Source organism: Amblyomma americanum, chromosome 8 (assembly GCF_052857255.1).
Source record: "Amblyomma americanum isolate KBUSLIRL-KWMA chromosome 8, ASM5285725v1, whole genome shotgun sequence".
NCBI classification, from domain to species: Eukaryota; Metazoa; Arthropoda; class Arachnida; order Ixodida; family Ixodidae; genus Amblyomma; species Amblyomma americanum.
This window is the reverse complement of record NC_135504.1, coordinates 77,723,413-77,735,408: the sequence shown is the minus strand read 5'-3', so window position 1 is coordinate 77,735,408 and position 11,996 is coordinate 77,723,413. Positions and strand designations below refer to the sequence as shown.

Here is an 11,996-nt window from a genome sequence, read left to right as displayed (position 1 = left end):
TAATTTGCTTATCTTCATTCATTTTGTCGGAGTCTCTTATTCTTTTTCAAGCGTTCGATCTTGCATTGGCAGGCATCGTTCCTACTCGGTGGTAACAGCGGTGCAAAGGCATCACTTCGAAATCCATGAACATCGATAAGTAGAGCCGGTGTGCACCATGAATTCCATCAAGAACTAAGATGATATACAAAACCTACTGTCTAGCTACAGGTATTTTTAATGGAAACCCCGAAATTAATGTCGAGTGGTTCGTTTCAATAGCCAGCGTCCGTGGACACGTTTACTTCACGGCACACAACATGGCGTCTCATGAGAACGGGCATGCGAGATCAGAGTTCTTCAATCCATACGCATCGACAGAAATTACAGCTGAGCGGCCTTAATTCGAGGCATAATGGAGGGAAAATTAGAAGGAAAGGGCCAAGCACAGGATAGTTTTGTGGGGAACCAAAAAAGAATTTTGTAATATTAAGCGGCAAGTGATCGACGGCGGCGTCCACTCCCCGACGGGGATTGAGCGTATGGCGGCAACGGTCAGACGCGAGGCCTAACGGAACCAAGGCAGTTCTACGCTGCGTAGTAGACTCGGAAGCTCAGCGTTCATAAAAACAGTGACTTTCACTTTTCGTTTTTTCTTCGAGGAATCTCCAGAGTTTTCTAGAAATGTCTCAGTACGCGGTAATATAGGAATTCTACATCAGCTGCCACGGGCGTTCTTACTGAGGCCGGGCCGGCCTTAGGTCCCTTGTTTTTCATCAGTTGGTACCAAAGGTCCCTACATGGAGGGTGACGACTGCCAGCAGAGCACAAAGGTGCACTCATTTATCCCTTCACTGATTATAGTGGTGTTATTTATAATGCAGGAAAAGCTATTTAGCCACCATTAGTTTATTCAGCCCTCGGTTTAGTGGATTAATTGTCTTCTCTTTTTAGAAGTGCACTTTTCAAATTGGCTTATTTTTTTTAGGTTTTACTTTGTTGTTTTTAATTTGTTCTTTTTTTTCTGTGTTATCTTTCTGCGTTTATTTTTATATTTTTTTGCGGGTACTGGAGCCAGAATCGCGTCCGATGTTGCTAGCGTAGGCTTGTGGCCTACGCTGGCGTAAGGGTTCTTTCGGCTACCAATCGACCAGCGAGCTTTGTCTCCCTTGCTCCCTTCGAGGGCTTTGGCCCCCACCACACCCTTTTTTTTTGCTTCCATAAAACTTATTCGAGAAAAGACAAGGGAGTTAGCCTGAGCATGACGCGAGCAAGCGAAAGGGATGGAGTGGAACACTGGGCCACATGCTATCGTGACGTGTGGCGTTCATCCCCACCACTCGGCGCACTCCAGCCTCAACTCGGGAACATATTCACTGGTAGACGCTTCCCAAACCGATCTTCAAAAATTTGAGGGCACTTGTCTGCTTGTGTGCGTGTGCCAAACCATAGAACTTTTTAGAACGCGGGGTTTCTTCCGCGACGCCTGTACCACTGTTTTTTTCTGTTTTAATTACTTTTGTTTTTTATTTTTTCCTGTCTTATGTTTTTGCGTTTATTTTTATATTTTCTGGCCTGCTTTGGTAAACTTCTGGCTGACTGTAGCTCGCTCTATTCGTTGCTTTCCTCTATTCCAAGCCGTGACCATTAGATGCCAGAAATTTATTACCCCCTTACTCCCGTCTTCGTTTCCATCCAGTTTTTTTATTTTTTATTTATTTTGCGTTCGTTATATTCTTGTGGATGGTTTTGTTTTTATTTATACTTTTGTTTTTGGGCTTTTCAACTTCTCAATTTATTTTATTTCGTACAGTTCATTGCATTTATGTTAACTTCTTTGTTCTCTTTAATCCAACCCGTGACCGTTAGATGTAAGAAATTTATAAACCCCCTTACTCCCGTCTTCCTTTCTATTCCGTTTTTGATTTTTCTATTTCTTTGCGTTCGTTATATTTTTGTTCTGGTTGTTTTTGTTTCTAATTTTATTTTTGTTTTTTCTAACTTTTCAGTTTATTTGATTTCATTTCGTTCATTGCATTTTGTGTTTAAGTCTGCTTGCGCGCAGCAATGTCAAAGCATGGAACTTTGTAGAATGCGGGTTTTTTTCCATGACGCATGCAGGCATTTTTCCCCGTCCTTATTTTTCTTTTAATTCATTTTTTGCGCTCATTACATTTATATTTCTTGCTTTCATTCTTTCTTGTTTTTGCTGTTTTAGTTTTGATGACGTCTTTTGATTGGCAGGTGAGACAGACACTACCTGCTAACGGACACTTCCAGCACACTACCTGCTAACGGGCACTTCCGGCGGACCATAAGCCATTAAAGGATTTCACGTAAAAAATGCGGAGCAAGTGACTTGTGGAAGACACCGGCGGTGCTGTTGAGGACTTCGGCCAGTTGGAGGCTACTGGACCTTGACGGTCTGTAGGATAGAGCGTCGACATTCAGAACCACAAGACCACCACAGGAACTCGGTATTCTTGAGGTCCACTGAACGGAAACTCGGCGCACTGGGTCACACTGGGCAGCCGCAACTTCGGGTCGGGGCCTCGTACCTCAGGATCCCTTCATGCTGAAGGACTTCGGAGCCATACAAAAAGCGGCCACTACCTACCTCCGTCAGTTGCCGCCACAATTGCGAGTGGACACGTCATCACATTAGGTGAGCATTGGCGATCACTACCGAAAGGGCTACCGCGATCACACGCACAAATTGGTTTAGGCTTGTTCATATAGGATGTGCTCGACATGGACCTCTTAGCCAGTCATTGCTACCTGTTGTCGGTTACAAATAGGTCGGTGCCTATTATTAACTCAGGATCTTCATACAATATGAGGCGATGCAGTCCCACGCAGGACATGAGAACACTTGGTGCATATGCAATCATTTTTTTGTACGGAGTGGTCATGCAGGAATTTTCGCTGTGCTTAAACTGGGCTCCTGGTTATTATGCATCGAGTTTTTGCCTCTTCGTGAATTAACTCGAGCAGCAATACGCACTTCCTGTAGTGTCCATCAAGCTGCAGTTGCCATTAGATTCGCGTAGCTACCAAAATCTACTTTTGCTCGTGGTTGTGTACAGAACTTGCATTTTCATGAATTCGCTGCTGCAGCTTTGAGCGTGCTGCTTTGCCGATGGAGCTGCTCTTTCGATAGAAGCGCGTTCTTACCAATTGTGCTTTTTTTCGTGAAACCGACAATCATCACGCCCAGCAATGTCCATTGCAGTGGGTGGACCTAGATAAAATCCCAGCGTACTGGCGGGAGTGACGTAGGCTACGTCATCAAATTTAGTATAAAAGATTAGCTGCGGTTCCACTGCTCTTAAACCTGGTTAGAGAGCGTAAGCTGTGGTGTACCGGCCAACTAGACGCGGCTTGGGGCGTCTATACGGTTGAGTTCGTTCCGCAAACTGGACAGCCAGTGCGCCCACCCTGCCACCCTGGCAGGTGGCAGTTAAATTAATGGTTGATCGCGAGAGGTTGGTCACCCAATGAACGCTGCGCCCTATTGCTGCAGTGCCGCATGTCTGCCGCAACGTTTCCGTAATAATAATTGGTTTTTGGGGAAAGGAAACGGCGCAGTATCTGTCTCATATATCGTTGGACACCTGAACCGCGCCGTAAGGGAAGGGATAAAAGGGAGTGAAAGAGGAAAGGAAGAAAGAGGTGCCGTAGTGGAGGGCTCCAGAATAATTTCGACCACCTGGGAATCTTTAACGTGCACTGACATAGAGCACACGGGCGCCTTGGCGTTTAGCCTCCTAAAAGCGCAGCCACCGTGGTCGGGTTTGAACCCGGGAACTAGTAGCCTAGCGCCTTAACAACTGAGCCACCACGGCGGGTACAACGTTTCCCGTGCAAATGCATGCAGCCCGCATCTCTCACCACAGCCACGTACCTCAAAGCGCGGTTGAGGCGCCCATGTTCCCAGGGAGCCAGTTAAGCGCAATCATCGAATTATAGAACGCTGTGAACGCCAACGGCAGTGAACACAATGAACTCCCATGGTCTATAGCTTCAATGCCGCGTTTCTGCTACAACGTTGTGAATTCCAACGCATGCAGCGCACGCCTGTCACTACCGCCACGAAGGTTAAAGCGCGACTGAGGTTCCACTATTCCAGGGAGCCAGTTATGGGCCTTTAATTTGCTTTCGAAGAAAGCAAGGTATTCGAAGAAAATTAAAGATTGGTTTTGAAAATTGCACCCGCCGCGGTGGCTCAGTGATTAGGGCGCTCGACTACTGATCCGGAGTTCCCGGGTTCGAACCCGACCGCGGCGGCTGCGTTTTTATGGAGGAAAAACGCTAAGGCGCCCGTGTGCTGTGTGTCAGTGCACGTTAAAGATCCCCAGGTGGTCGAAATTATTCCAGAGCCCTCCACTACGGCACCTCTTTCCTTTTTTCTTCCTCTCTCCTTTATCTATTCCCTTACAGCGCGGTTCAGGTGTCCAACGATATATGAGACAGATATTGCGCCATTTCCTTTCCCCAAAAACCAATTATTATTATTATTTTGAAAATTGGTTTTGGGGAAGAAAATGGCGCAGTAACTGTCTTTCCGGAAGACGAGGGAAGGGATAAACGTGATTGAGCTGAAGGTCGTTCAAGGTCACTCTCCGGCCTACGCGACGACTGCTTTACCTAGCGCAGGGAAGCTTTTAGCTTCAAAAGCGACCTCATCTGTACCAGAGAGTCACTGGATAAGTTTTTACAGTACGTCGTTCCTTTTCCCCGCCCCTTCGAGCTCGGAAGAAATACAGAAGAATCTGTTCGCAAGATGTTGCTCCAACAAGTGTACTGTTTCCCCTTTATTGCGAGCGTCCGTTCACTGTATCCTACAAAACAGTTCTGGACAAAAGCATTTTTATGCAGGAAAACCGTTTATGAACGCCATTTTTCATATGCAAAATTTCGCTATAACAACATATCCGTAGGTCACCCGACGTCAGTGTTGCATTCTTTTCCAATTGACGTTTTTGCTATTGTCAAATCTTCCCTATTTGTTTTCCATGGCCGTCTATACTGTTCGATGCGATCTATGGAAACGCTTTAGGTTTTGCTCCATATAAAAATAACGGATTATTACCTTCAATATTACCGTATCAGTATCTTGGAATTTTCCAATTTTCAATTTCTGTCCGAAAATGCGCTAACAATTTGCTAATAAGCAGGCTTTTTATCTAATTTTATGTAAACATTTTAACTATTACTGTTAGGCTCCTTAGTTATGAGAGACGTGCAGTCTGCCGTAAGTAATACCCATATCAGTTTTTAAAATTTCGAAAATGCGGTTCTGCGCTGTGACTCAACAAATGTTAGCTACGTCGTGCCAAAATGCATGCGCTTTTCAGAAGCTTGCAGGCAAAGCCGCCCCTCCAGTGCATGTAGTCTTCGGAATAGCCGAAATATGTTGGGCCACAGCGCCGAGGGTGACGGTGTTTTCGAAATTAAACTGATATAGATGTTACTTACGGTGGGCTACATGCCTCTCGACAATTAACGAGCCGAGTAGTAATAGTTAAAAACATGACCATTCAATATTAGTCAAGAAGCCTGCTAGCCAGCACAGCGTAAAACTCGCGGAGACATGCCGTAGTAATGCTCTACCTTTAAAAAGTAGCGTCGTAGTGAGGCGGGGGGGGATATAATTACGACCGCCTCTTTTTTTAACGGGTGCTTTCAACACACAGCCGACGGGTGTCTCTAGCTTTCTGAATCCAATTAAATCCAACCCCGCGTTCGGGATTGACCCCGCGCCTTTGAGCGCAGTAACCAAGCATGTGTATCCACTAAGCCATCGTGACGTCAAATCTGTTTTCTCATAAGCCAATGTGGAATGACATTGTCACTACTCGGTGCGCATCTGAAAATTGCTTTTGGTGAGAGGAAAGCTGCAGTAACTCACGCGAAGGCGACGGCGGCGGCGACGGCTGGCGTTCGCTCCGTCGCTTGTGGGCAACCTCCATGCAAGCGAAGGCGGCAGGCGACGCGAACCTGCGACGTGCGCAGCGGATTCCGTGCTTTGCGCACTCAAGCTTAGAAACACGCCCGTAACCTGTTATCTCTCTTAAAACTTTGTGAGTGTGCCTCATAGTCAGGGCCAAAGGAATATTTCCTCTACGGCAGCGGTGTAGCGGCAGTGGAGATAGCCAAAGGCGTGCTTGCGCGCGAGATGGAAGTCACATCACGGGTTCACGGGGGAGGTGTGCTTTCGTTCGGTGCCTGTGCACTCCGGCTTAGTAAAAACACTCCTATAAACTGTCACCGCAGTTTGATTGTAAGTGAGCAAACTATAATTTACCAGTGAGAATGCGCGCCGCGAGTGTTTCTGCACAGTTGGAGCGCAGCGGCACGGTGGATCGAGCGCCGGTACCCGCGGCTCGACACGCATCTCTCCCTGCAGTACGCCCGCTCGCGTAGCCCGCTCCAAATGCTGTTAGCCCTCCGCACCCAACAAGTATATTGTTTTAATTATTTAAATCATGCGGGTCTGCCTCTCAGCTATAAAACCAAATATTTTATCGACGGTGGCGATGACCAAGACGACGGGCGGGTTTCGTGAGATGTACCCATGAGAAACCGTAGACAAACCGGAAACGGCTTTGGGGGGCTCTGATTGGCCAGTCGCGTGGGGGACTTCCGGGCGACGAGCGAAATTTTCTGTGGGTGCAGATCCGAGCGACACGGCAAGCGACACACGCATTTTGCTTCGCGCGACGGCGTCGCTCGTCGCTTGCCGCCGTCGCCTTCGCGTTCGCGTGAGTTTTCGCGTACATGGAGTCCAGGCTTTAAGCCTCCGTCGCCTTCGCGTTCGCGTGAGTTTTCGCGTACATGGAGTCCAGGAGTCATTGGTGGACATCACGACCCCTCCGTGAGTTAAGGGTTCAAATATTCTGTAGCCGTGGCCTCCGGAATGATTTCCGCTACGTGGCGATGGCTCATAACACGGGCACCTTGTTTGATGGCAGTGGACGCTAAAATTACGGGGGGCACTTGGGACTATACTTACGCGATGTGAATGCGAAAACATTTGTCTCATCTTGGGCTGCTAGTTAACTGTATCTGTTTACTATTCAGTACTAGGCTAATGTTGCAAGTGATTCTAGGGTAAAGGTCTTTAGGTGAAGGGTCTTTCGGGTGAAAGCTTTTAGGTTCAAGACTTTACGTTATGGGACTTTCTTATCTCAAGCTGTTGTATGTTGTGTCCGTCGCGGAAATACTCCGCTACACGACACTCGTCGGTAGCTAGCTGCACTATGTTTTTGGTTGCTTCGACACGGACAAATTACTATGCTTACAAACGCGCTAATTCATTCCTGCTCGCCTGCAGGTCTCGAAGAGGATGGTGTTTCTTGGTTGTCCTGGAAACTAGCTACAAATACATGTGGTGAATCTCCGTGGAGATCATGGCGGCCCTGATGCACTCTCGCACAAACAGGCTGCATTCTGCTCAGCACGAAGAACATGTCCAAGCGTGCCAACTACGGCAGCCCGCGCAGCAACTCGGCAAGTTCACGTCGGTGAGTATCTGGCTCTCTGGACAAATGTGGCTTCTGTGGGTGTCTGTTGATGTCATTTGTGTTTAAAGGAGAGGCATCACTTTTCTTTGATGGGCAGAAAATGTCTGGTCGTGCCATGGCGCCCGTGGAGGAGGAGAGATTTCGTCCACTCTTGGCGTTGGCTCGAACCTGTCGCTGATGTCCAGCGTTCTTCTTTCTGTGCAAGTCAGCTTCTCTTCCCATTGCGCTTGACACTTGTGCATCTTGTTTACAGTAAAAGCGCTGGTGAAACATGTACCAGTGTTAAGCGCGTTGTATATGAAAGTTTCGATACTGGAAATAGCGTCTAATGACATGAAAGACAGTTTAACTATTGCTGAACCTGGTTAGAGAGCGAGAGCTGTGGTGTATCGGTCAAGTGGACGCGGCTTGGCGTCTGTAACGAGTGCGTTCCGCACACTGGATAGGCAGCGCTCTCACCCTGGCAGGTGGCTATTAATGGTTGATCGAGAGAGGTTGGTCGCCCAATGAACGCTCCACGTGCGCTCCTCGCCACACTCCTGAATGGTGCCTGTGTAAGTCAAGCGCACGGTTCCGGCTTTTGCCCCAGACTAACGTCGCAATGGCAGTTTGCATCGCACGACATCACGCGATTGTCACGTGACTATTCTACCGCCCTCTACTGGCGAATTGGAAGGTCAAATGTCAAATACCAAGTGGTGCGACACCATGATGGTCCACAAGGTTAGGCGGAAGGGCTTAACTGTGGTGCGACTTATAGCCATATATGACCTCTAACTCGGTGAAGGTCAAATTTAGTGCCCCGCGAGACCATAGCGTAGTGAACGTTTCGCTTCAAAAAGCCGCCGCGGGGACTCAGTGGTTATGGCACTCGGCTGTTGACCTTATAGACGCGGGTTCCATTCCGGCCGCTGCTTTCGAATTTAGATGGAGGCTAAATTCTAGAGACCCCTGTACTGTGCGAAATCAGTGCACGGTAAAGAAAATCAGGTGGTCGAAATTTCCGGAGCCGTTCACTATGCGGCGTCCCTCAAAGCCTGAGTCACTCTGGCACATTAAACCCCCCAAAACCAGTAGATTAGGAAACACACAGGAGATAAGGAGGCCTGTGCTTATATCGAGAGTGCGAAACTGATGACAGCAGTAGAATAGAAAATGCATAGTCATTGGGACTATCTTCCAAAAGAAAGGAAGTGTAGCACGTTGTGGTAGGGAGTAGGGTGAGTACGCTCGTTTCAAAACCGCACTGTGGAGAAGCTGTCTTCCTCGGTATGCATCAATATTTGTGGCTCAGTGTTGCGTTATCGTGGTCTGTGTGGAGAAAAATATAAACGAGAGCATCAAGGGCAGTATTATCTGCACTGAAGCACTAAGCACACACACAGAGCAGTGCATGCACTAGTAATGCAGTCTTAGCATTACTTGCTGATAATATGTTATAAAGCCAGAGCCACAAGGGATGGAAAAAAATTACAGGATTGCACTTGTCTGCTTAAGAGCGGAAATGCGAAAGCCTTTTCCTTTCCTTTTTCTTTCTTTCTCCATTTTCATTTTTTGTTTTATTTTTGAAATATTGTTTGCATAATTTTTATTTTGTACTTTATTTTTCCTTCTTATTTACTAATTAAGCCTTCTCATGCATTTATATCCTTTTTCATCGGATCAGTCACACGAAATCTGATTCAAACACAGCATTTTTCATTATTTCAATTTAGTCAACTTATTGCAGTTCATCAAGCAAACTTTTCTCATTTCAAGATCTACTTGCACAATACCTAACACAATTAAGCTTTTGCACATGTATCTCCGCAAAACGACATAATCTTGCGGACAAAATTTGCGGACACTTTTTTGCTGGTGCGACATAACAATATAATGATTTCGCTTTAATAACCTGAAATATCGCTGGGTCCCCAGTTAGGTCAGAATTGCTTACGAGCGACAGGAAGTGTGCACTGCACAAGCACGCAGTGAGGAACCCAACAACATAAATGTGGCTTATAAAGATTGCTTGAAGTTCATGGTGCTGGAACTTCCATGATTATTAGGTAAATAACAAACTATGTCTAGTTTAGCCCATAATGTAGCCCATTATCGTCTTGTGCAGCAAGCTCGAGTCACTTAGGACGCTTCTCTCACCCTAATAATCGTCCCCTATCGCAACAGAAAATACTACTTAGAAGAAAACGCACTCGTTGGTGGCACTTCCTGTGTTTTACTAGTTTATAAGAACCACACCTTCTGTATTCACATTTTATTAAACCTTTAATTATTTAACACAGTGCAGAAACAGCCTTGCGTTTGTCCCGTGAAGGTTTGTTTCTTATGCCCCATGATGCGGTACCTGCCACTTCACCAATCAGTGGCCTAAAGAAGTGACAGGCTTCTCCTTGGGCCTTATTTCTTCGGTCAGACCACACCCCATTATGTTGTGTAATACTGGTCTGCGTGACACAGAGCATCTCTAGTGCGAATATCAAGCAGCACGCAAAATGCGCACGTATTCGTGATATTTTGCGAGAGATAGTTTGAGTTAACACTCGTGGTTGAGAACAAGGGAGTCAATTATAATTAGGTGCTGTTTGATGCTGTTTCAACATGCTCTGGTTTAAGGAGCTACAATTTCGTGTCCTTTTTGTCCCTTCAGACCTCATTAGGTGCATATTTTTTTAATTGAGGGGTTATCGTTCAGCACACTAACCTTTATTTGCATGAAAGACGCGGTGGAAGGCTTTATTTTATGTGACCTATTTATCTGCTTTGCCGCCCGCAGAACGATACGGTATGGTTCAGATTGAATGCCGGCTTTGCTCCTCAAATATCTTCGGGCCATTCGCCATTGTAGCAAGTCGTTTATTATACTGCACTTCACAATAGCGTAGTCAGTGCAGGTACACGGTCGTCCACTCTTGAAGGGAACACGCGAGCGCGTGGCCGCGCACTTTGCAGCCGCACTGCATCCCACACGGCCACGCATCGAGGCAAAACTGGAGTAGGGCAACATGGAGGTGGCGCTCAGTCTGCTACATCGATCTGATGCGCGGCTCGTTCCATTGAGGAACACCAATGCTTATCTGCAGTAGTCGCGTTTGCAACAGGAACACATATATACACATTAGGTGTCTGCTTGCTCTGTTTCGCATATTTGTGGAAACCACGTATGTACAGAGGCGCTTTTAGAGCGGAAGCTCTATACTCTCGGCACTACAATTCCTAAGGTAAAATTTTGCGGGTGTTTGACCTTGAGCCGGCGGAGTGGAGGTGTGGCAAGCGACGTACCACATGACTGGCTGTCGAGAGGCGCCGCAGCTTCGCTCGCTCGTAGCCTCGCCACTGCTGTACCACGTGACTAGCGGGGGTATAAAAGCTGCGCTCAGTCGTTCAGTCTTGCCATGGATGAGGCGCTCGCAGGATCGACTCCGGCGACAAACCACGGGTAAACATGCTTAACAGAGCTTTCGCTGCTATCACTAGGTTTAACAAGCGCCAAGCCGCTGCAAGTTTTTGATATTTTTCTGCCTATCACGCGCTCTTCGCAGCCCGGGCCATTGGCGCGGCTTCTTCGTTGTCTTGGAGACTGTGTCGGAGGTGAGGATACCAGAGGCTCACATCTTCTCCTCGTGCGTGCATGGAGAGGCTTTAGCGATGGCCAAGCTCGTCTCAGCATGGCGTCGCTCGAGCCAGCGCAGCACGGTGAACATGTCCACGTCGAGCGAGATCTGCCCTTCGCCCGGAAGAGCGGAATGCAAGCGGTGAGCACCTGCATCTCTGGACAAATGTAGCACAGAGCGAAGGCGCTCTCCTCTTTATTCTTGCAAGTACTCAGACCTTGCGAGAGCATATTTGATTATTGGAACACCGTGAAAAGATGGTCGCACCGTAGAGCCTAGGGAAGGGTGCGTCAAGCAGTGTTCTCTATAGACTGTCGCATGGAGCCTGCTGATATCTTGAGTGATTAGCGGAAGCACTCTCGCTGAACCAAAGTACTATTTCAATGTGATGCAAAAAGACGTTGAATATTCTGTGAGCACTTTCAAAAGGATGGCAGCTGTGTCAAGTCGAGCTTTCTCTGGCAAAAATTTGGAATTTGGAAAATTGTAAGACACTGTTATGGAAATATTGAAGGTAATGGTTCATTATTCTGCTATGTAGCAAAATTTTTCCCTTAAAGTGTTTTTCGTCGGTCGCACTGATCAGTTAAGACTGCCATAAAAAACCAATGGGGAACGCTTTTGATGATAAGAAAAACGTGATAGAAAAAAATACAAGATTGCCGTCGGGTAACCCGCGAATATATTCCTTGTTATCGTGAAATCTCATGTGAAAAAAATTGCGTTCATAAACGGTATCCCACTCAAAATGTTTGGGTATGAGCTTGAAGACAAGTTGCTGCAGATTGATAGTTGACAACAGCACGGTGGACAACACGGATTTGAAAGGAAGGCAGACTGGAGTAGGTCTTTTCTGGCATGGCTGTTCGTGGCTTTGTTG

General features: G+C 47.0%; 1 long non-coding RNA gene across 1 annotated transcript; it reads left to right on the top strand.

Annotated features, from left to right (window-relative positions):
* The first annotated feature begins 7,318 nt into the window (after window positions 1-7,318).
* Window positions 7,319-11,261, top strand: LOC144102518 (uncharacterized). Its single transcript, XR_013308216.1, has 2 exons — window positions 7,319-7,505; window positions 11,045-11,261. It is a non-coding gene; the product is annotated as an uncharacterized LOC144102518 (long non-coding RNA).
* Window positions 11,262-11,996: the final 735 nt, after the last annotated feature.